Source organism: Dama dama, chromosome 24 (genome assembly GCF_033118175.1).
Source record: "Dama dama isolate Ldn47 chromosome 24, ASM3311817v1, whole genome shotgun sequence".
Classification (NCBI taxonomy): Eukaryota; Metazoa; Chordata; class Mammalia; order Artiodactyla; family Cervidae; genus Dama; species Dama dama.
The window spans coordinates 61836741-61859667 of NC_083704.1; the positions used below are offsets into that span (position 1 = coordinate 61836741).

The 22927-nt window shown below is 55.7% G+C and overlaps 1 protein-coding gene across 4 annotated transcripts in view; it reads right to left on the bottom strand.

Annotated features, from left to right (window-relative positions):
- Nucleotides 1-22927, bottom strand: part of SLC6A6 (solute carrier family 6 member 6) — an 82472-nt gene that overhangs the window by 51561 nt on the left and 7984 nt on the right. For 3 of the 4 annotated variants that reach the window (XM_061128940.1, XM_061128938.1, XM_061128939.1), the window contains exon 2: nucleotides 19175-19212. The exons of the other annotated variant lie outside the window; for it this stretch is intronic. The gene's annotated coding sequence lies outside the window, so the exon portion shown is untranslated. The remainder of the gene's footprint in view (nucleotides 1-19174; nucleotides 19213-22927) is intronic. 4 annotated transcript variants of the gene reach the window in all.

The window sequence follows — 22927 nt, forward strand, 5'->3', positions numbered from 1 at the left end:
TAGTGACTGAACCTTCAAAGCTGGTAAAGCAGCCCCCAAGTGAATCTTCGCATCATGTGAGGCCAGGGACAGCAGTGCTAATGGACTGGGAGGCTCTTGGGAAAATGCAAAGGAAAACCAGCCAATGAAACGGACCCAGCGATGACAACGCACGTGAGCGTGTGTGTGTCTGCACACATACGTGGTCTCCTCTGCGAGACTGAGGAGCTGGGGGCTGGGTTTCATCTCGGCCAGCCCTGGGCCACCCCCCAAAAACCACCTGCCCCTGACCTGGTATTTCCCACTGCCACTGCTCCTTCCTGTGTGCTGGGGGACGGGTACTTCTGCCCCATTCCGCAGAGGAGGAAACGGAGGCTCTGAGAGGAGCCAGGACTGGCCCAAGGTTACCCAGTGAGTGACAGGCAGCTGGGGCTGAGCCCAGGGCAAGGCCAGCGCTCCGTGTTACCCGCTTGCTAAAGTGAAGAAGGGGCTGAGAGCTGCCAGCAGGTCATTACTGGGGCCTCTGGGGCAGGGAGGGGAGTGGGCACGTGGGGTCCTGGGGGGCACGAGCCTCCGAGAGCTCCCTGCATGGGCAAGGGGCACACACAGGAAGCTGGGAGCTGCCTTTGAGGCCTGGTGAAGGGCAGAGTCCAGCTGAGCGGCCTCGGGCCGCTTCTCCGAGGACAGGGCATGCAAGGCACACTGCCTAGGACCTGGGGGCCCCTCTGGCCGTCTCCCTGGTCGTCACTTTCTCTAAGGTGGAGGCGGCAGGTGGGGCCTGCCCGAAAGAAACCCGGGTCCCTCAGGGTGCCAGTTCCCTCTCCCCCTGATCAAGCCCAGAGCCTGTGGGGCCAGCCTGGCCTCTGACGGCTGCTTGACCAAGGCGAGGCCTGCCCTCTCTGGGCCATGGCTTAGACCCTCTGACCAGGAGACCCCGAGCTTGGAGGGGCAGCGTCCTGTCCCCCCCCACACATGCGCACACACACAGCCCTCTCGCCCTCGGGGACGCGGCAAATGGGCAGCGTCAACACACCCTCTGTGCCTCAGTCTACCCACATGTAGAATGGGGGCAGGGGCGGGGCCTGCCTCTTAGGGCCGCTGAGATGAAACGACAGGTATGTACAGATCACTTAGAGCGGCACCTAGACCACGTGCATGTGGTCAGGACGGTGAGCAAACTCATCTACGGCCTCCCTGAGACCCGAGACAGCCTAGACTCATGGCCAGGGCCCGTGGGGTGTCTCCCAGGCCTGCTGGGGATTTGACAGACACGCCGAGGAGCCAGGCCCAGGGTCAGCCAGCTCTGAGACTCGGGGTATCACCTACCACCCCACTTCCAACCTCCTCTCCTATTCCGTAGGTGGAAGGCGGGACTGAGGGACCCTGTGTGGGTGCTCCCTGGGATCTGAGCTTGGCTGTGGACACCTCCTCACCTCCCTGGCCTGGTCCTGGGGTGGGACAGGAGCTCATCTCAGGCTGCACCCTTTGGACCCTGGGGTGGGGCACCTGCCAAGCAGGGGAGGCGGACGTTTCAGGGGAGGGGTCTGAACAGCCTTTGCTGCTGAAAAGAAATGGGCTGCAGTGTCGCCTGACCACCATGTCGGGAACTGCAGACCAGGCTACTCAAAGAGGGGCCTAGCAGCCCCCCTCCACACCCTGATCACGGTTGGAGACCCTGGGCAGCTGAGAAGAAAATCTTCTCGAGGGAGAGGTAGCCTTGCCAGTGTCCCCCAGGATGGTTGAAGCTGCAGAAATCTGATTCTGTGATCCCTCAACTCCTGACAGCCGAAAAACCTGAAGGGTCCTAGCTGGAGGTCCCTGGGTATCTTAAGACCCCCCTTCTGGCCGACACTGCATGACAGATCAGCCCGGGAGCCCGCTGCCTGGAGATTACAGATGAGGAGACTGAGGCCAGAAAGGGAAGAGGGCTGGTTTCAGGGAAGGGCCCGCCAGCAGGAAGGTGAGGCAGAGCGCAGGCCAGGGTGGGGTTTGGAGCCCCTACTCTGAGCCGCCCAACGCCAGGCCCGGGCAGCCGCCCGCAGCCCACGGCACGGTGGGAGGCCAGGCCTGCAACGGAAGGCTGCCCAGGACTCGCTCTCAGACACAGCACCTTCGGACACTACAGCCTTGCTGTTCGGAGGTGGGGATTAAAAGCACGTTTCTTTCACATTATGGTGAGAGCTGATGGTCACTCCCACAGAACTGCCCTGAAGGGAAATAAGTGTGCCGGCCCGAGGGTGGGCCACTCCTATCCTTAGTCCCAATTCGGCTCCTGACACGTACTAGCTCGTGAAACTCAGCGGCAGCATCGGACCTAGTGTGCCCATTTTACAGGTGGGGAGACTGAGGTCCAGGGGCACCAGCTTCGGGCTCCCAGGTTTCAGCGCTGCGCTCTGCACTGCTGGCACTCTTTCCCTCCAGCCCTTACTATTTGGGGGACCTGGACCAGCTCCTCTCCTCACTGATTCGGGGACCCCTTTCCCAAGCTCAGGAATTCCAGAGCCCAAGTCCCACAGAGGTACCTGACCCCAAGGGAAGGCCCTGCCTCTTCACCCGACGACCTACCTGCGGTCAGCTCAGGGGCCGAGAGGCTCCATCAGGCAAGGACTTGGGCTGAGGAGGTGGGTAAACAGAGGGTCCCACTGGTGGTCTGGGGTGGGTGACCTGGGTGAGCAGACCCAGCCAGGGGAGCCATGGCCTGCTCCAAGCTGGATGCCTCTGAGGAAGACCCTGCTCCCAGCAGGCCCCCCGTGGGACCACCGGGCTAGAACCTGGAAGCACCCGGAGGGCTCCCACATTTGTCCCTTGCTCCCCCTCCGAGATGGTCTCCCTGAACACCGTCTCCGAGGCAACCGCCGCTGCTGGAGCCCTCACAAGCCTGGATCACAGAAGGCAGCCGGCGTGGCTCTAAGGGGACAGAGGTTCTGAGAGTAAACAGACACGCAGGCGGAAAAGTGTGGGTGACTCACCCAAGGCACAGGGAAATAGGACACATCGGCGATCTGAGATGGTACAGATGTCCGGCACCTTGGCTCTGGGCCTCAGAATATCTGCTCGTGAGGTCACAATGGCCCTTCCAGCACCACCAAGGTGCCTGGAAACTACGTCCTCCAGAAAAATGCCACCAATTGGGAACATCTCTTGGCAAAACTAGGGTCAGAGGGGTCTCCTTTATCACAGAGCTCACCATCTCTATACAGCCTCATCTGCGAGGCCCTGGACTGTCACAGCTTGGTGCATTTCTATACCTCATTCCAGGCCCTGGAACACATATCGCTGCTGCTTCTCCATCCTCAAAATGCCACCTCCTCCAGGAAGACTTCCCTGACCATCCCCTCCCTGCCCATCTCCAGTGGAATGAGGTGGTCATTCCTCAGCTGTAATCCTGGCCTCTTCCTACCCTCATCTGGGCACTCTAGGGCAGGTGACCTGCCTCCTTCCAGGCAGCAGCAAATGAGGACCCTGGAAAAGCACTGTCATAGCAACCCTTTATGCTAATTCCAACTGTTCTTACATCCTGGAAACAATAATTGTGACTGATATTATGTGTCAAGACCTACAAGACCTTCTAGAACTAACACCCAAAAAAGATGTCCTTTTCATTATAGGGGACTGGAATGTAAAAGTAGGAAGTCAAGAGATACCTGGAGTAACAGGCACATTTGGCCAAGCTTGGAGTACAGAATGAAGCAGGGCAAAGGCTAACAGAGTTTTGCCAAGAGAACACACCGTCATAGCAAACACCCTCTTTCAACAACACAAGAGAAGACTCTACACGTGGACATCACCAGATGGTCAACACTGAAATCAGACTGATTATATTCTTTGCAGCCAAAGATGGAGAAGCTGTATACGGTCAGCAAAAACAAGACCAGGAGCTGACTGTGGCTCAGATCATGAACTCCTTATTGCCAAATTCAGACTTAAATTGAAGAAAGTAGGGAAAACTACTAGACCATTCAGGTATGACCTAAATCAAATCCCTTATGGTTATGTAGTGGAAGTGACAAATAGATTCAAGGTATTAGATCTGATAGAGTGCCTGAAGAACTATGGACGGAGGTTCATGACACTGTACGGGAGATAGGGGTCAAGACCATCCCCGAGAAAAAGTAATGCAAAAAGGCAAAATGGTTGTCTGAGGAGGCCTTACAAATAGCAGAGAAAAGAGAAGTGAAAGGCAAAGGAGAAAAGGAAAGATATTCCCATCTGAATGCAGAGTTCCAAAGAATAACAAGGAGAGATAAGAAAGCCTTCCTCAATGATCAGTGCAAAGAAATAGAGGAAAACAATAGAATGGGAGAGACTAGAGATCTCTTCAAGAAAATTAGAGATACTAAGGGAAAATTTCATGCAAAGATGGGCACAATAAAGGACAGAAATGGTATGGACCTAACAGAAGCAGACATATTAAGAAGAGGTGGCAAGAACACAGAAAAACTATACAAAAAAGATCTTCATGACCCAGATAACCACAGAAGTGTGATCACTCACCTAGAGCCAGACATCCTGGAATGCTAAGTCAAGTGGGCCTTAGGAAGCATCACTACGAACAAAGTTAGTGGGGGTGATGGAATTCCAGCTGAGCTATTTCAAATCCTAAAAGATGATGCTGTGAAAGTGCTGCACTCAATATGTCAGGAAATTTGGAAAACTCAGCAGTGCCACAGGACTGGAAAAGGCCAGTTTTCATTCCAATCCCAAAGAAAGGTAATGCCAAAGTATGTTCAAACTACCTCACAATTGCGCTCATCTCACACACTAGCAGAGTAATGCTCAAAATTCTCCAAGACAGGGTTCAACAGTATGTGAACCCTGAACTTCCAGATGTTCAAGCTGGATTTAGAAAAGGCAGAGGAACCAGAGATCAAATTGCCAACATCCTCTGGATCATAGAAAAAGCAAGAGAGCTCCAGAAAAACATCTACTTCTGCTTTATTGATTACGCCAAAGCCTTTGACTGTGTAGGTCACAACAGACTGTGGAAAATTCTTCAAGAGATGGGAATATCAGACCACCTTACCTGTCCCCTGAGAAATGTGTATGCAGGTCAAGAAGCAACAGTTAGAACCAGACATGGAACGACAGACTGGTTCCAAATTGGGAAAGGAGCATGTCAAGGCTGTATATTGTCACCCTGCTTATTTAATTTTAATGCAGAGTACATCATGTGAAATGCCAGGCTGGATGAAGCACAAGCTGGAATCAAGATTGCCGGGAGAAATGTCAAAAGCCTCAGATATGCAGATGACACCACCCTTAGGGCAGAAAATGAAGAAGAACTAAAGAGCCTCTTAATGAAAATGACAGAGGAGAGTGAAAAAGCTGCCTTAAAACTCAACATTCAACAACTACAATCACGGCATCTGGTCCCATCACTTCATGGCAAATAGATGGGGAAACAGTGGAAATAGTAAGGGCCTTTATTTTGGGGGGCTCCAAAATCACCACAGATGGTGACTACAGCCATGAAATTAAAAGACTCCTGCTCCTTGGAGGAAAAGCTATGACCAACCTAGATAGCATATTAAAAGGCAGAGACACGATTTTGCTGACAAAGGTCTGTCTAGTCAAAGCTATGGTGTTTCCAGTGGTCACGTATGGATGTGGGAGTTGGACTATAAAGAAAGCTGAGTGCCGAAGAATTGATGCGTTTGAACTGTGGTGTTGGAGAAGACTCTTGAGTCCCTTGGACTGCAAGGAGATCCAACTAGTCCATCCTAAAGGAAATCAGTCCTGAATATTCATTGGAAGGGCTGATGCTGAAGCTGAAACTCCAATACTTTGGCCACCTGATGTGAAGAACTGACTCACTAGAAAGAAACCCTGATGCTGGGAAAGATGGAAGGCAGGAGGAGAAGGGGATGACAGAGGATGAGGTGGTTGGATGGCATCACTGACTTGATGGACATGAGCTTGAGCAAGCTCTGGGAGTTGGTGATGGACAGGGAGGCCTGGCGTGCTGCAGTCCATGGGTTTGCAACTGAGCAAGTGAACTGAACTGAACTGATTATGTGTCTGGCACTGCTGGCCACTTGATATGATTCTAGCTAACAGTAACTTTAAAATATCATGCTAAATAGTTTTCTTCTTTAAATCAGTTTTCACTGATTATCGCTGCTCACTTTTTTTCTATAGCCAGTCCAAAGGTAATGGGACTTTAAAGCATTTTCAGAGAGACTGAGGGAAGAAAATGCACTGTTGAAATGCCTCAAGTGTATGGAAAAAATCCTCCAGCTGCACAATCAGTTCCGGAGAGAAATACCAGCTCTCTGGGCCAAGCCCACGTGTGCCTGGGGGTGTCACCTGGCACCTGGGTTTCGTATTTCATCTGGTCCTTACCAACCACCCTATGGGATGAAGGATCTTACCCACCTCTGAGACTCAGAGAGATGGATCAATTTAACCAAGGTTGCCCAGCCAGGAAAGGCAGGACTTGAGGGCCCTGAGTCCTCAGCTACAGGGCTCTGGGGCATCTCCTGGCCAAGATCTTGAATTTCAGGAGGGACCCCTCTTCAGCTGACACAGGAGGAAACTAAGGCCAGTAGGAGGTAGGGATGTCATTTTGAAAATTCACCAGCTAGGATTAGAACTAGGATTAGACTCTTGAGAGTCCCTTGGGCTGCAAGGAGATCAAACCAGTCAATCCTAAAGGAACCTGAATATTCACTGGAAGGACTGATGCTTAAGCTGAAGCTCCAATACTTTGGTCACCTGATGCGGAGAGCTGACTCACTGGAAAAGACCCTGATGCTGGGAAAGACTGAAGGCGGAAGGAGAAGGGGGCGACAGAGGATGAGATGGTTGGATGGCATCACCGACTCAAAGGACATGAGTTTGAGCGAACTCTGAGAGTTAGTGAAGGACAGGGAAACCTGGCGTGCTGCCGCCCACAGGGTCACAGAGTCAGACACAGCTGAGCGGCGGATCAGCAGCAACAGGATTAAAATCCAGTTCTCCTGAGCGGGCCCGGGTCACACACGGCTTCACGACTAGGACCCAGCGGCCTCAACCACAGACCGCAACCTTGCTGCGCTGCGGAGCCTGGACCTTCCCATTTAATCCTGCTCACCTGCTGGGCTGGGGAAATACCGGCCGCTCAGGCCGGCAACAGCTTTTAACCGTTTACACTCAGACTGTCTGGATCTGAGGTCGGTGGGTGTGGCTAACCTCAGTGAACTGATGAGAGGCAGAGGAGGGTGTGCAGGGGCGCTGCGTGCCAGCCCGCACCCTTTCTGGGCGTGGTGCCCCCCGCCTGCTTGCATCTCAGCCCTGAGAGCACCCCCCACCACCTCCTCTGAGCGCTCTCACCCTGCCGCCTCCCCCGCAAAGCGTGCCAGGCACTGCAGTCTGGGACTCAGTTTATGCACCCTGCGCAGAGCCTGGGCCATCTGACAAAGGCTCCTTTCACTGTTGGAGGGGCAAGGATAGCCCAGATCAGGGCCACCGCTACTCATATCTGAGAAACCTGTTGACTCCTCTCATTGACTCATCTCTCTGTTCGGCCAGTCGGTTCCTGCTGACCCCAGGTGGCCGAGGTGTAGACAAGGTCAGTGGAGAGGAAGGACCCGCCTGGCCTCTGCATGCAGCTCTCTTCTCTCAATTCCCTACAAGTGAGCCGCCTGCCTGCCCCCAGACCCGCCCTTAAGACTGTGCCCCAAACACCCTTTGCCTCATTCCACTTCTGCCTACTGTGCGCCACCATCAGAGACTTCAGCTGGAGCCTAACTCTGTCCCTTGTCAGCTGCAAGTCCGGCGCATCTCTTCCCCTCAGGGCCTCAGCTGCACCATCTGTAAAATGGGCCACCTCACGTTACACAGGGCAGGTACCAGGAAGTGCACAGTGCGTGCCCGGCTCTGCTCGCAGGAGAAACTCTCCCTGCACTGCATGCAGCTAATCAGCAAACACGGACCGCACCCCTCGTTAGCATCATCCAGTGAAACGCTGGGAAAGGCAGACGTGAACACCCAGGGCTGGTCTGCCAGGCAGAGAAAACACCAAATAAACACTTTCTCCATCCGGTGTCCTGTGTCCAGCCAGCAGCTGAGCCCGCCTGGCACCCCCATCCCCTCCCAAGGCACTTCGCACGCTCCCGAAACCGCGCAAGTCAGCAGAACGAGGTTAGATGTCTCATCAGAGTTGTCTCCTCTTGGGATCTCTGACCGCGCCTGTGATGCTCCTACAAGCGGGTCTGGGTGAGGGCTGGGCTGTCTGATTCTCTTCCCGTGCAAAAGCCTGCTGTCAAAACAACTGCACAATCACCACCTTGAAGGGCCACCTGTGAACACTAAGTCAGCACTCGGACCCAGGCTGGTCCCCAGAGGGAGCAAAGAGCCAGCAGGCCCTTGGGGTCACCAGGCTAGACCATCATCCACGCGGCTCCTCGCCTGCCCCTGAACACGCAGCCCAGCCGCCCAGGCCCCTCGGACCCCGGGGGCCCTAACTCCACGTCACGCCCGGCCGGCCCTTCCATGGGCGGCTTCCTCACCCGGCACGCCCTTCCCCTCTTGCGCCCACCTGGCATGCTTTGTCACTCGAGGCTTCTGGGAAAGCTCTTTGAACTGTGGCTGCCCCAGCATCTTCAAGAGACCCCGCCAGTGGACGCCCGACTTGCAGCATCTCCCCGCTGGCCAGGCGGTTCCTAAGCTAGACAGAGCAAGGCTCATCTCTGGGGACCCAAGGCCCAGTGGGGTCCGTGACCCACAGGAAAAGTCCATCACTTCCTGACAACTGAATGAGCAGACTTTCAATTCTCGGTTTTCAGATGCTTACAGGTTTTCCCCAAACTTTCCCTGACATCAAAAGGTCTTGCCTGGGCCTTCCCCTGACTCGGCAGGGCTGGAACAGGTTTGAAAAGCATGCAAATTTCTCAAATGGACTGAAAGGGCCAAAGGGAAGACAAAAGTCTGCCCCACTCTCTGCCCTTAAGTTGGGAGCTGATGTATCTACACAAAGTGATGGGCGTTAAGAGAACCAACCTTTGTAATTGTTTCATAATACGTGTAAATCAAGGCATGATGCCGGCCGCCTGAAACTCATACACTGATGTCATTTAGTCTCAGCAGAACTGGGAAAAAAACCCACCAAAATTTAATGCAATTTACATGTTCACACAGGCTCACCTACTGGACTGTAAAATTCTGAAACACTGACACTATGTCTTCCTTATATTTGTATCACCAGCACTTGTCATGATGCTTATGAACATGACATAGAAGTAATTCATTTAATAAAATCAGGGGGACCCTTCTCCTCAGAAGCCCCACAGGCTGAGTCCCCAGCCGTGGTGCTCTCAGGCCTGGCCACGTGGGGGTCCAGGATGTCGGTCATCAGTGCCTGGAAGCAGCCACCTGGGACACGCCAAGCGCTTCTAGTTCTGTCTCTTTTAGAGCAAGAGACTTCACCGCGCGTCTGTGCCATTTACTGTGACGAACCCCATCCTGAAAGCACTCTCATCACAGCCGGTGTTCAGAAGTCACGCTGATAAGAAATCATCGTCTCAACTTTTTAACACACCAGGCTGCTTTCTCCAACGTGCGCCAGCTCACCCAGTGGGCATCCCCACCCCAGTCCCCGTCTGACAGATGGGGCGACTGAGGCTCACAAGGGGGATGGGACACTCCTGGGGTCGCACAGCCAGGAAGCAACGGCGGGGGGAGATGCCCAACGTCAACGTGTTGTGTGACCTTGGGCAGGGTGCCATGCCTCTCAGATGCACCTGCGTTTTATCTGGCAACCTCATCTGGAGGGTCTTGTTGTATGATCAGCCAGGAAATACGGAATCAAACACTCTGGGTGCCTGGTCGGAAAAAGTGAAAAGTGAAAGCGTGAGTCGCTCAGTCGTGTCAGACGCTTTGTGATCCCGTGGACTGTAGCCCGCCAGGCTCCTCTGTCCATGGGCTTCTCCAGGCAAGAATGCTGGAGTGGGTTGCCATGCCCTCCTCCAGGGGATCTTCCCGCCCAGAAAAGACTAGGGTGGCGGCAAGACAAGCAGAGGCTCACTGATACTCGACTCTGAAAACAGACCTAAGGGCCACATTCCTCACTGCGGCAGGACTCAGCAAGGGAGCCTGGGCCCTGGGTGGCCTCTCAGAGCTGGAGAGAGGGGAGGGGGAGAGAAATGGGGTGGCGGGAGCTTGGGGGTGAGGAGGGTAGGGGTCGGGGGGCAGGAGGGGCCCCCGTGTGAGGTCCCACAGAGGGCGGGCCAGGCTGCCGTGGGGGCAGCCCCCTTCCTAAGGATGCAGACCCTGAGGGGCAGTGTGCTTCCAGCTCTCACAGAGAGCACTCCACTCACAGAGGGTGACCCTCGCACTCGGCCACCAGCTCTGAAACGGCAGAGCTGACGTCCGTGGGCAAGGCTCAGCATGGCCAGGCCAGCAGCCATCCTAGGGAGGTGATTCCAGACACCCCTGGTCTTACCCGGCAGGCTCAGGGCCCAGAGAAGGGGAGGGACTTGTCCGAGGTGCCCCAGCAAATGGGTAAATAAAGGAGGTGCTGGAGGGGGCTTCCCCCCAGGGAGCCAGGCCTACGGGGCCCCGGGGCTGGGAGGGGCCCATTTTGCTTTAGGAGCCTGGGCTTCGACCTGCTGTCTCCTGGCTGAGCTCAGACTAACGGATAACAGTATCTTCCAGAAACCTCTCAGGTTTCACCACGGTGAGAGGCTCTGGTGTTCGAAAGGCCATGTCAGCTTCTGTGATCTTGCGATGTATAATCAGAAAGATAAAGTTGGTCCTCATCCCAGGTTCCAGCACAGACTTCCTAAAACCCTAGGAATTTCCTAAGTGGCCAGAGTGAGCAAGGTGTCTTTTGTTATGTTAATGAGGCGACTGCGGAGGCAGCTAAGGAAAGGGGCCTGGTTGCCAGGAGAACTCACCAGTGATTAGAGAGCTGGAATTTTCAGACCCACGACCCCACAGCCCTGCGGAATGGGAGAGGGGCTGGAGGTGGAATCAATCACGCCTAGGTGATGAAGCCTCCAGAAAGTCCCAAAAGGACAGGGTTTGGGGAGCTTCTGGTTGGTGGACACGGGGAGATTCGGGGACACGGAGCGGGCATGGAAGCCCCGCGCTTTCCCCAGGCCTTGCCTGTGGGTCTCATCCGTTTCCTGGGTTACACCTTCAATCTGAAACCGGTGATTCTCTGAGGTAGGTGAGCTGTTGGAGCCAATTAACGCAACTCAAGGAGGGTCGTAGGAGCCTAGAAGTCCTAGCCATCAGGCTGAAGGGTAGTGGTGGGGGGGTAGTCTGGAGGGACTGAGCCCTTCCCCTAGGGAATCTGAGTGTCTACCACAGGAGTTTGAGCAAAGTCCAAGAGACAGAGAAGGGCAGGGGAGCCTGGAGTGCTGCAGTCCATGGGGCCACAAAGAGTCGGACACGACCGAGCGACCGAACGAAAACCACAGGAACAGCATCAGTACTGACTAGGTTGTGGGACGCTCAGCCGGCCTTGGAGAGCTGCGTGATGCTGTCGGGGGAGGAACCGCAATGTTAGAGGCATCAGCTCTCTCCTGGAAGAAATCCCGGTGTGATCCCCGGTGGGGCTCAGAGCTGAGATGGGAAGATGCATCCAAGGAATCTCCTCTTGGCCTGAGACCGCGAGGTCCGGAGGCTTCCCAGCAGCTCTGAATTCGACTAGACGCTGAAGCCGTGGTTCCTCCCAGGCCCCGTCCGGATATGCACTGACCTCAAGCTGGCCACCACCGCCTTCAGCCCCACGACTCTCCCCTGTCGCCTGGGGACAGTAAGAACTACGAGATACAACAATGCGAGTACTACAGGTGGGAGGCCTTTCTGAGAACTGCAAACGGCCGCACCTGCTATCGTCCATGTGCTCAGCCTACCCTGATAGAGGCATCAAAGGTATTAACAATAATAGTAGCAAGAGGAAGACCAATTATAGTAAGTACCACTTGCAGTAACTGCCCTGCGCCGGTTGTTGTACTGAGAACTTTCACAGTTTTTCTCCCCTGATCCTCCCAACAACCGGAGAAGGGAGATTCTATATCACCTCTATTTTGACTGAAGACCCTGGGCCCCAGAGAGGTCAAGCGACAGGCCCTGGGTCACAAAGAGCAAGGCAGAGGCCAAAAGATGTTTACAAGTGCTCCAGTGGTTAAGAATCCATCTTGCAAGGCAGGGGATGTGGGTTAGATCCCTGGCCCAGGAAAATTCCATACGCTGCTGAGCAACTAAGCCTGAGCGCCACAACTAAGACCCGCGCATCCAAAGAAATAAAACAAATACGTTAAAATACACGTGTGCTGTGTGTGCTAAGTGGCTTCAGTCACGTCCGACTCTTTGCAACCTTATGGATGGTAGCCGCCAGGCTCCTCTGTCCATGGGAGTCTCCAGGCAAGAATGCTGGAATAGGTCGCTGTGCCTTCCTCCAGGGGATCTTCCCAGCCTAGGGATTGAACCCACGTTTCTTATGTCTCCTAGCATTGGCAGGAGGGTTCTGTACCACTAGTTCAGTTCAGTTCAGTTCAGTCACTCAGTCACGTCCAACTCTTTGTGACCCCGTGAACTGCAGCACGCCAGGCCTGCCTGTCCATCACCAACTCCTGGAGTCTACTCAAACTCACGTCCATTGAGTCGGTGATGCCATCCAACCATCTCATCCTCTGTCGTCCCCTTCTCCTCCTGCCTTCAATCTTTCCCAGCATCAGGGTCTTTTCCAATGAGTTCTTTGCATGAGGTGGCCAAAGTACTGGAGTTTCAGCTTCAGCATCAGTCCTTCCGATGAACCCAGGACAGCTCTCCTCTGGGATGGACTGGTTAGATCTCCTTTGCCAGTGTCATCTCATATATATAAAGACATTTACACTCAGACTCACTGTGAGAATAGGTCTTAAACATACCTCTCCTCTCTCTAAAGAGTGTATTTATCAGGCTTGGAGGAGAAGGTCTAGGATTCACAGCATTTTTGTTTCCTAAGTTCTTATGTTCTTCCCCGCAAAAGGAGGCTGGTAGACTGGGAGCAGCGCCTCTGGGATCAAAGTGGGAGTGAAAGTGAATGTTGCTCAGTCGTGTCCGACTCTTTGGGACCCCATGGACTATACAGTCCATGGAATTCTCCAGGCCAGGATACTGGGGTGGTTAGCCTTTCCCTTCTCCAGGGGAATCTTCCCAACCCAGGAATCAAACGGGTCTCGTGCATTGCAGGCAGATTTTTTACCAGCTGAGTTACCAGGGAAGCCCCCTCCTCTGGGATGAACCGGTCTAAATCTTCTGTGCCCTAAGACCCTGAAGATACATTCCCCAGGGACGTGCCACCCCTCTCTCAAGGACTGCGGGCTGTCTCTGATGACAGCAGGGTAATTTCTGGAGGGTCAATAATTTGGCAGCAGGTGCCAGCATCTTAAGAATGCACAGCCCCTTCAGGCTAGCGATGCCAATTTCCTGACCAGACCAACATGCAAAATGTCTGCTGCCTACAGTCTTGCGAGATGAAAAGTTCTGGAGGCTGCCCGACAACGTGAACACACCTAACACGACTGAAATGTAGACTTAAAGTGGTTAGGACTGCAGGCTTTATGTTAAGTGTATTTTACCACAATTAAAAATAGAAGAAAAAAAAAAGATGTTCACAGCAGAGTAGTTTTCAAGAAAGAAACTGCACATGGCCCATCTCTCCTCACTAGGGGATTACTTAAAGAAGTGATAGTTTAGCCAAACAAATGAAAGCAAACTAGAACAGGGGGTCCACAAACTGCACCCCTCCTGCCCCCACCAGATTCAGCACAGCTTTTGTAAATAAAGTTTTATTGGCACGGAGCGCCATCCGTCCTTTGCCTGTTGGGTTGGCTGGGTTCTAGCTGCAACCACAGACGTGAGATCACATGGGCCCCGAAGCCCACAGTGCATACTGGCCAACCTTTAAGAAGTTTGCCAGCCCTGGAGATAGAAGACCCAAGACCCCAAAAGACTCCTAGAAATAGTTTGGGGGGTGTGGTGGGAGAAACTGGCCTCTAAAGAGCCATGTTATGAGTTTAGTTTGGAAAGGAAAATTTTAAATAAGGCCCATTACCCACATGCTGCTAAATGCACCATTGGGTTGGTTATCTCTGGATGGCAGGACCAGAGACGAACTTGGTTTTCTTCTTAGGAGTCTTCTGTGCTCTCCGAATTTCTGTATGAAAAGCAGGTAACTTCTCAACACCAGAAGAAATCATTAAGTGACGGAGGGGAGGTGTTAACGAAATGCCACACCGACACTGAAACTGCAATAGCAATGGACAAAATCAAGACATTGTACACCTTAAATTTACACTCCCATTGTGTGTAAAAGGTATCTCAAATTTTAAAAAATCGCACAACATAATCAGGGCAAATAATTTTCTGTCTAGGCCCTTCGAAGCAGCAAGTACTTTGGCGGGTGGTCGCCGGCTGCCTGTTCTGACACCCCCACCCCTGTCAGAGTTTACAAGCTGGGGCGGGCTGGGGTGGGGATGGTGGAGGAGGTGCAGGTGGAGAAGGCCCACGGGAATTCTCACGATAAGCCCAGAGAGACGCCCCCTTCCTCAGATTCCGGGGCACCCAAGAGGGTGGATCTGATTTTCAGGTGGGGGGCGTTGTTCAGGGATCCCACCCGGGAGAGGAGATAAGAAATGCTACTGTCTGCTGGCCTCAACTTTGTGAGGCATTCCAGCCCTCCCCAACCCCAGCGGGAGGACCAGGCATTACTCTGATTCTCCAACCTCCTCCCCTCCAGGGCTCTTCCTGGTCCCTTTCACAGGAGGGTGGGGAAGAGGCAGCTTCGAGAGGCTCAGTCAGGGACCGCCCTCGAGGTCACACAGCTGGCCAGGGGTGGAGGCTGCATCCGAGCCCGGCCTGGCTGACTCTCCAGCTCCATGGACTTTCCACCACACAGGTTGCCCCCTGGGTCAGGAATGCCACTTTTGGTGGGTTCATTAGTAACCCGGGGCCTCCTGACCAGCCGACAGACACGCACACATTGGTCAGGTCCTCGACTCTGTGGGGGCCCCTGAGTGATCACTGTCCCCTTTCTCCGGTGGGAATTGAAGTCCGGACACCCAGTGGGGCTGAGACCTCAGAGAAGGCAACTGTTCTCTAAAGACACCGCCCTCCAAACCCCGCTGCCTGCCAGTCCGGGGGCCAGGGAGACCTGGCAGGAAAACTAAACCGAGAGGGCTGCTTGGAGGAGGTGTCAGATAGGCATCTCTTGTCAAATGGGCTCCCACCAAGTGTGGCCGGATCAGCAAGCCTCGGAAGAGAGGAACTGTGGCCTGTCTCCGCGGATCGCCTCTAAGGGCCAAGCCCCTTGCACAAGAGTGTCTTTATCTGGAGCAGAATGCACATTCCAGCTTCAGAGCGGTAGGCACCTGGCTTCCAGGCTGCTCTGGGCTACTCATTAACCAGTGAGAGGCCTCGGGGGGAAGGGCTGAGACAGAGTCTGCTCCAGCCTGGGGGGCGGGGGCGGGGGAGGGCCCTGCTGGCTGGTGTGGGCACCAGTCAGATCCACCAGGGTTCACGTCCTGTGTGACCTGGGGGTGAGGGGGCGGCCGGTTCACTGCTCTGAGCCTCAGTTTCCCCATCTGTGTGGTGGTGCACCACCACGGCACGGACGCTTACTTGAGGACCGCAGGCCTCCACGGTGCTAGTGGTGTCTGACACAGAGACGGCGCAGGGCTTGGGGGTCATTTCTACGCAAGGCAGCGCAGGGCGCGTCCCAGGGCCACCGCGGGAGAAAACCCACTATCATTCAAACCCTCGGAGCACGGTGAACGTTGCTGAAGAGTTCCGTAAATGTTCGAGATGATTCCTCCTGCTATTTATGACTGTGGGGACTCCAGAGGCCTGACCCAGAGCGGAGGCAGCTCTGTGCCGCATGGCAGCTGGTCAGGGAGGTGTCCGGAACCACCGGGGATGTGCCAGCCTGGCTCTCTGCACCTGAAGTCCAGCCACGAAGGATAGGTCTTGGGTGGGGCCAGGGCCCGTGGCTGCCAGTGACAGAGACCCAGGGCTGGGGGCTTGCTGGCGGGGTGGCATCGGATCCACCAAGGGTCTTCGGGTGTTTCTCCCAGTCCTGGCTTCCCAGGTGACCCCAGTCAACCAAACCCAGCCCTGGGGAGCTCGATGCCCAGGAGAAATTTCTGCCTAGGAAGCCAGGTTTTCAAATTCCAGACCAAGATGTACTAGTGGGTCATGAAATCAACCGAGGGGGCAGGGTGATCGTTGTTATGAAGGAGAACAGGACAGAACAGAGTCCGACAGGCGGTGAGGCTACGCGTCTTACTTTGTGAAACTTTGGTTTCAGTTTCACGGGTGTAAGCACTCGCCGCATCCTGTCATGAAGTGTGTTTCTTACTGAATGTCACGACTCAAAGACTTCTTTGAAAACCCCTAGGGGCTTCCCTGGTGGCTTAGATGGTAAAGAATCTGCCTGCAATGTGGGAGACCAGGGTTCGATCTCTGGGTAGGGAAGATCCCCTGGAGAAGGGCATGTCAATCCAGCCCAGTATTCTTGCTCAGAGAATCCCATGGACAGAGGAGGCTGGCGGGGTCCAGTCTGTCGGGTCACAATAAGTTGGACATGACTGAGCGCGCACACACACAGTGAGGATGTTTAAATCAAGGCTTAGAAGGCAACTGCAGAAAAGTGGCTTCAGTCAGGTTCCTGCCCCCATCAAACCCTTTTTAAAAACACCATTGAAGTTAGTCAGAAAGAGAAAGATAAATATCGTACATGAATGCATGCATACGGAATCTAGAAAGACGGTACTGATGAACTTATCTGCAGAGCACCAATGGAGATGCAGACACAGAGAGCAGACTTGTGGAAACAGTGGAGGAAGGAGAAAAGAGTGAAAGTGAAAGTCGCTCTGTTGTGCCCGACTCTTTGTGAATCCATGGACTACACAATCCATCGAATTCTCCAGGCCTTCTCCAGGCCAGAATACTGGAGTGGGTAGCCTTTCCCTTCTCCAGGGGATCTTCCCAACCCAGGGATGGAACCTGGGTCTCCGGCATTGCAGGCTGAGCCACGGGGGAAGCCCAGAGGAAGGAGGGGGTAGGACAAATTGAGAGAATAGCATGGAAACATCCGCCTCACCGTGTGGGAAATAAACAGCGAGTGGGGACGCCCTGTGTGACACGGGGGGCTCCAGCCAGTGCTCTGCGACAACCTGAGGGGTGGGTGGGGCGGGAGACGGGAGGCCAACTCCAGAGGGGAGGGACATAGGTATACCCGTGGCTGATTCATGCTGGTAGACGGCAGAGGCCAATACAACACTGTAAAGCAATCATCCTCCAATAAAAGAAAAAAAAGAGAAAGAAAGAAAAAAAGCATATTGTGATCCTGAACTGGGGTGGAGGCGGGGGAAGTTCTGTATACACTAGACAATCAGCAAAACGCTATTAACGTCGATTAGATAACAGAACCGTGTCAGTGTTAGATGTTCCAGGGCTGATCACCGTGGGCTTGCAGAGAATGAACGGCCTTGCTCTCACGAAAGGCAGGTGGAAGGATGAGAGGTAAAGGGCATCACGCCCGAAACTCCCTGCAGAGGCAACCAGCATAAATGCGAACGCGGCTGTTTTCATAGCTCACGGCAAAGCCACGAAGCCAAGGACGAAACTGCTCCCAGTGGGAAGACTCAATGAAAGGACATACAGGGCCTCACTGTAACATTCTTGCAACTTCCCTAAGGTTTTCCTTTTTTTTTTTAAATAAAGAGAAAATGCAATGAAAAGATGACTGGGACGGCATCCCCCTTCCTCGAGCATCCTGGGAGCTGGGAGCCGAGCAGCAGCCCCTTCCACACGCACCGGACCCCGAACCTCAGCATCGACCCCGTGAGGGTCCCCTCAGTGCCTGGTGCAGAGCGGGGCGGGGAGCCAGGCCAGGACCCCGGAGTCAGTGCTCAGCAGCTCTGCAGGGCCGTCTCCCCGCCACCAACGTGCGCGGGTGGCCAAGCAGGGCCGGGGACCCGGCTCCCCGAGGTGACCTGTGGACAGGGTCCTGGACATCCCCGAGGTGACCTGCGGACAGGGTCCTGGACATCCCCAGGTGACCCGCGGACAGGGTCCAGGACATCCCCAGGTGACCCGCGGACAGGGTCCAGGACATCCCCAGGTGACCTGCGGACAGGGTCCTGGACATCCCCGAGGTGACCTGCGGACAGGGTCCTGGACATCCCCAGGTGACCTGCGGACAGGGTCCTGGACATCCCCAGGTGACCTAGGACAGGGTCCTGGACATCCCCACGTGACCTAGGACAGGGTCCTGGAAATCCCCAGGTGACCTAGGACAGGGTCCAGGACATCCCCAGGTGACCCACGGACAGGGTCCTGGACATCCCCAGGTGACCCGCGGACAGGGTCCTGGACATCCCCAGGTGACCCGCGGACAGGGTCCTGGACATCCCCAGGTGACCCGCGGACAGGGTCCTGGACATCTCCAGGTGACCCGCGGACAGGGTCCAGGACATCCCCAGGTGACCTAGGACAGGGTCCTGGACATCCCCAGGTGACCCGCGGACAGGGTCCTGGACATCCCCAGGTGACCTAGGACAGGGTCCTGGACATCCCCACGTGACCCGCGGACAGGGTCCTGGACATCCCCAGGTGACCTAGGACAGGGTCCTGGACATCCCCACGTGACCTAGGACAGGGTCCTGGACATCCCCACGTGACCTAGGACAGGGTCCTGGACATCCCCGAGGTGACCTGCGGACAGGGTCCAGGACATCCCCAGGTGACCCGCGGACAGGGTCCTGGACATCCCCAGGTGACCCGCGGACAGGGTCCTGGACATCCCCAGGTGACCCGCGGACAGGGTCCAGGACATCCCCAGGTGACCCGCGGACAGGGTCCTGGACATCCCCAGGTGACCTAGGACAGGGTCCTGGACATCCCCAGGTGACCTAGGACAGGGTCCTGGACATCCCCACGTGACCTAGGACAGGGTTCTGGACATCCCCACGTGACCTGCGGACAGGGTCCAGGACATCCCCAGGTGACCTGCGGACAGGGTCCTGGACATCCCCACGTGACCTGCGGACAGGGTCCTGGACATCCCCAGGTGACCCGCGGACAGGGTCCTGGACATCCCCAGGTGACCTGCGGACAGGGTCCCGGCACTTCGATCTGGGATCTTGCACCCCGCCACCCCCCGCGGGTCCCTGCCACCCGTGGCGAGACACCGCGATCACGGGGGAGGTCAGACGCCACTTACGTTTTGGAGGCTTCTCACAAAGCGCTGTTGCTCTGGACCTGTGGCGAGGAGAGGCAGCAGAGAAGGGAAGCAGAGATCTGGTCAGGGTGTGAGGCACGCAGGACCCCGGGGTCTGTTCCCCACATGACCACGCAGCCCGCAGCGCTGGGGGCAGCAACGCTGAGTCAGATCCTTACTGAGTGTCTACTACGTCAGGCACTGCTCTAGGCCCTGGGAACTGTCCACATCTGGCGGGCACTTGGCGCTTCCACACACTCACACACGAGTGCACACACACACACACCACGTGTTCACACACGGGCACACGCTCACACACCCCTCGCCCGGGTGCAGGGTCCCTAAAATAGTCAGGGCTGAGAAGCAGAGCTGGGAGGGGCAGCCAGGAGGGGGAAAGCCTCTCCTTGCTGTCTGAGAAGGGGAAAGCGACCCCCACCCCCAGCTCGAACCCCAAAACCTGCGCTCAGTCACGTGTCCGGGGCTGTGAGTGACTGTCTAGATGAAGAATGTATTAATAACACTCATCCCCTGGTTAGAGACTAAGCTTCCGTGCACCAGGGACACCTGTTGAACTGGGCTGGGTCAAGTGGTCCCTGGATGTGACTGACACTCAAAACCTTTTTTTTTTTTTCTAAATAGACCACTTCAGTTCTTTGGGGCTCTGTCTGGGAAACAAGGAGAGTGGGGGTGGATCCTGTCTGCCTCTCATTCCACCAGCAGAGCTGTGCTGGAAGGCTCTCCCAGTTTCCGGGATTAAAAAAATGCAGAAAACCAGGAAGTGCTTCCTTATCAAGGAAGGCCTCACACTTCAATGAACAGTTAAATGGATTAGTGGGGGCGGTGGGGGGGAGGGGTTGTTAGAGCAGAGAGGCCTCCAGGACTGGGCACTTACTTCCTCTTTGTACCTGCAGCCCTGCCCGTGGGGCCTCTTTCCCAGACTCAGAGCTGGGTTCCAGCAGTCTACGGGGCCCCCGTCCCCCCAGGCTCAGACAGGCACCCACTGTGTCCCAAGCACTGGGTATAGGAAGGCTGAGTCAGTTATTTATCGAGCATCAGCTACACGGGAGGCACTGTTGGAGGCCCTGGGAGCCTGGTAGTGAATAAGACAGCTGAGGGCCCCACTCTCCTGGAGCCTGGAATCCATGGCGGAGGCTGATGAGGATACCATCGAGGCTTCCTTCTCTGGGTGGACACGTGGCTCTGTGAACTCTGGGTGGATTAGTAATGTCTGCAGCGGGTGCAGGTGGTGGAAATGGCACGGCTATTATCTGGGACCATGCCCAGGGAAGAGGGACAAAGGGGGCAAGGAAGGTAGCGTGTTCAGTGCACAGTTACAGGCGTGATGCTCAAGGAACCAGATGCAGGGGAGGATAATCTGGCCTGAAGTGAGACCTTAGCAGGTGCATGATGCCGGCCCAGCCTGGAGAAGAGGAAAGACGGCACCTAGTCCCTTTATATCAAGCTAGTGTGTGGGCAACTGGGCCCCTTTTTCTGGGTCTGTTCCCTGCATCTATTCTCCCTGGAGATCCCACCACCGCCCCTCTCAGCCCACAGGGTTCTGGGTGGGCTCAGCCCACCTCCTGCTTCCAGGAGTGGGCACGTGAGCTGGACTGAGCCCATCAGAGGGCTGTCATGACCGGCTCCAGGACAGGCACAGGACCAAGACTGGACGCTGAGAAGGATGACAGGGGCTTGTGCAGAAAATCCTGGGAGAAAAGGAAAGCTCTCTCCAGGCTGAGATGGCTCTGCTGGGGGTGGGGGTGGGTAACATCGTGCAGCTGGGGGCACCCAGGGAGGGTGGGGTGACCAGAGGGGTGACACGGGGCACAGAAACAAGTGAGAAAGAAATGGAGCCCCCGCGACGCTTCTCAGCACCTGGATCCAGCCACACCTGAAGGACGACTCCGGGCTCTTCCCTTAAAGGAGTCGGAACATGTTTGAACTGATTTCTGCCACTTGCAGCCCTAGGACCCCAGACTCCATCTGCCTTGAATCTGCGGTGTGAGTTTATGCATGTCCCTTTCTCTGACTCCCGGGCCATCAGAAAAGGGAGCCACAGAGGAAATGATGTCTGAGGTCCCTTGGCAGCCCTGGTACTCTAGCCAGTTGCAAAGGTTAGGACTGACCCTCCCCCACCCCTGGGTACTTGGCTGGAGATGGAGAAATCAGCCCTTCTCCGAGTGAAGCCTGGAGGGTTCGTTAAAACCCAGAGGACTGGGCACTCCCGCCAGAGTCTGAGTCAGCAGGGCTGGGGTGGAGATGCTTGGGGTAGGGTCCCAGGTTCTGCATTCTAACAGGCTCCCCTCGAAGTTCAGATTGCTCCCGCCACTGACCACATTTTGAGGATCCAGACCCTAAATCTATTCCACTCTTCCCAGTTGCTTGAGGTAGATGCCCAGTGCAAAAGTGAAGGCCCAGCCAGACAGGAGACCACAGCCCCTCAGTCCCCAAAGCAGACTCCCAGTTAAGGAAAAGTGCCCTTGCGACTGCAAGGAGAAGCCAGCCTTTAAACGATTAAGGTACCGGGTCTCAGCTTCGGCCTGTCCCACTGCTGACCGTTCCGGCCAGCCCTGCACCCTGGGATCTAGCTAAACAATGCGGAGGCAGAAAATGCGGCCTGGGCTCTGGGCAGGCCCCACGCTGCTCTGCCAGGCGCTGTGAGCACCCCATATCTGGCTTCTCCCCCTACCAGGCCACATGCCAGCACCCCATCCCGTGCAGCCTGGCTGGCCCCTGGCTCTCCCCGACTTACATCCGACTTGGCTGCCTTGAAAAGCCTCCTGTGGCTTTTGGACCGGGGACACCGTTCAAAAGAAAACGGCTTCCCCGCTAACCGCCTTTCCAAGGTGGCACTGGCCCAGAGGACCTGGCCTGGCTCGGCCAGCCTCCCAGCTGTGTGACCTCGGGCAAGTTACCTGCGCTCTCTGCGGCTTTAGCTTTCCACGTGCAAAAGGCGAAGGAAGGTGCCTCTGGTGATTAGGGAGACGGATTCTCCTAAGGCTCAGGGCCTGGCTTACAGAGCGTGCCCACCCCACCGACCCCAGACCAGCAACCTTGTCAGCACCCGGGAGTTGGTTAGAAATGCAGATTCTCAGGCCCCACCTTTGTCCTCCAGCCGGGGAAGGGGCGTTCTAACAAGATCCCACGTGAAGCCTCCGCCTTCGGGGTCTGAGCGCTGGCACAGGGTGCAGATACCACCCCCTGCCGTCGCAACATCCCAGGGCAGAGGCGACAACCCCAGGCCTGGGGAATGGCGGGCAGGGTCAGAGGTCATGACAGGGCAAGCGAGGGGAGAAAAGTCCTCCGGGTTCTCCCAGCCTCCCAACGGATGACAAGCCCCTGGACGGCTCAGGAGAGGGGACAGGATGTGAGGCTTAGTGAGTGGACCACTGGCCTTAACCCGGGGTTCGGTCTGGGCAATAAGACAGCAACAACATTCCAGGTCTCAGCTTTGGCGCTTTCAGCAGAGACTGGTCCTCTCTGCAGAAAGCTGAACCTTTTACATTTAAGGAGGCGAATCAGCCTCAGTCAGAGCAGAGGTTGGCAGGGGGGCTGCTGTGGGAGGTGCCTGCTGCAGCCAGGCCCACCCCCGCCCCCAGTCCTGTGAAGCTGCGCCCAGGGGAAAGTGGGCGGGTGGGTGGGGGTGGCTGGATTTCTCCAGTCCCAGCCTTGAAACACCCCCCTCAAAAGCACTAAGGGGCCCCTGAAAGGGCTGGGTGGTCCGTCTACCCTTTGCCGCCCCGTCAGCCCTGCTGG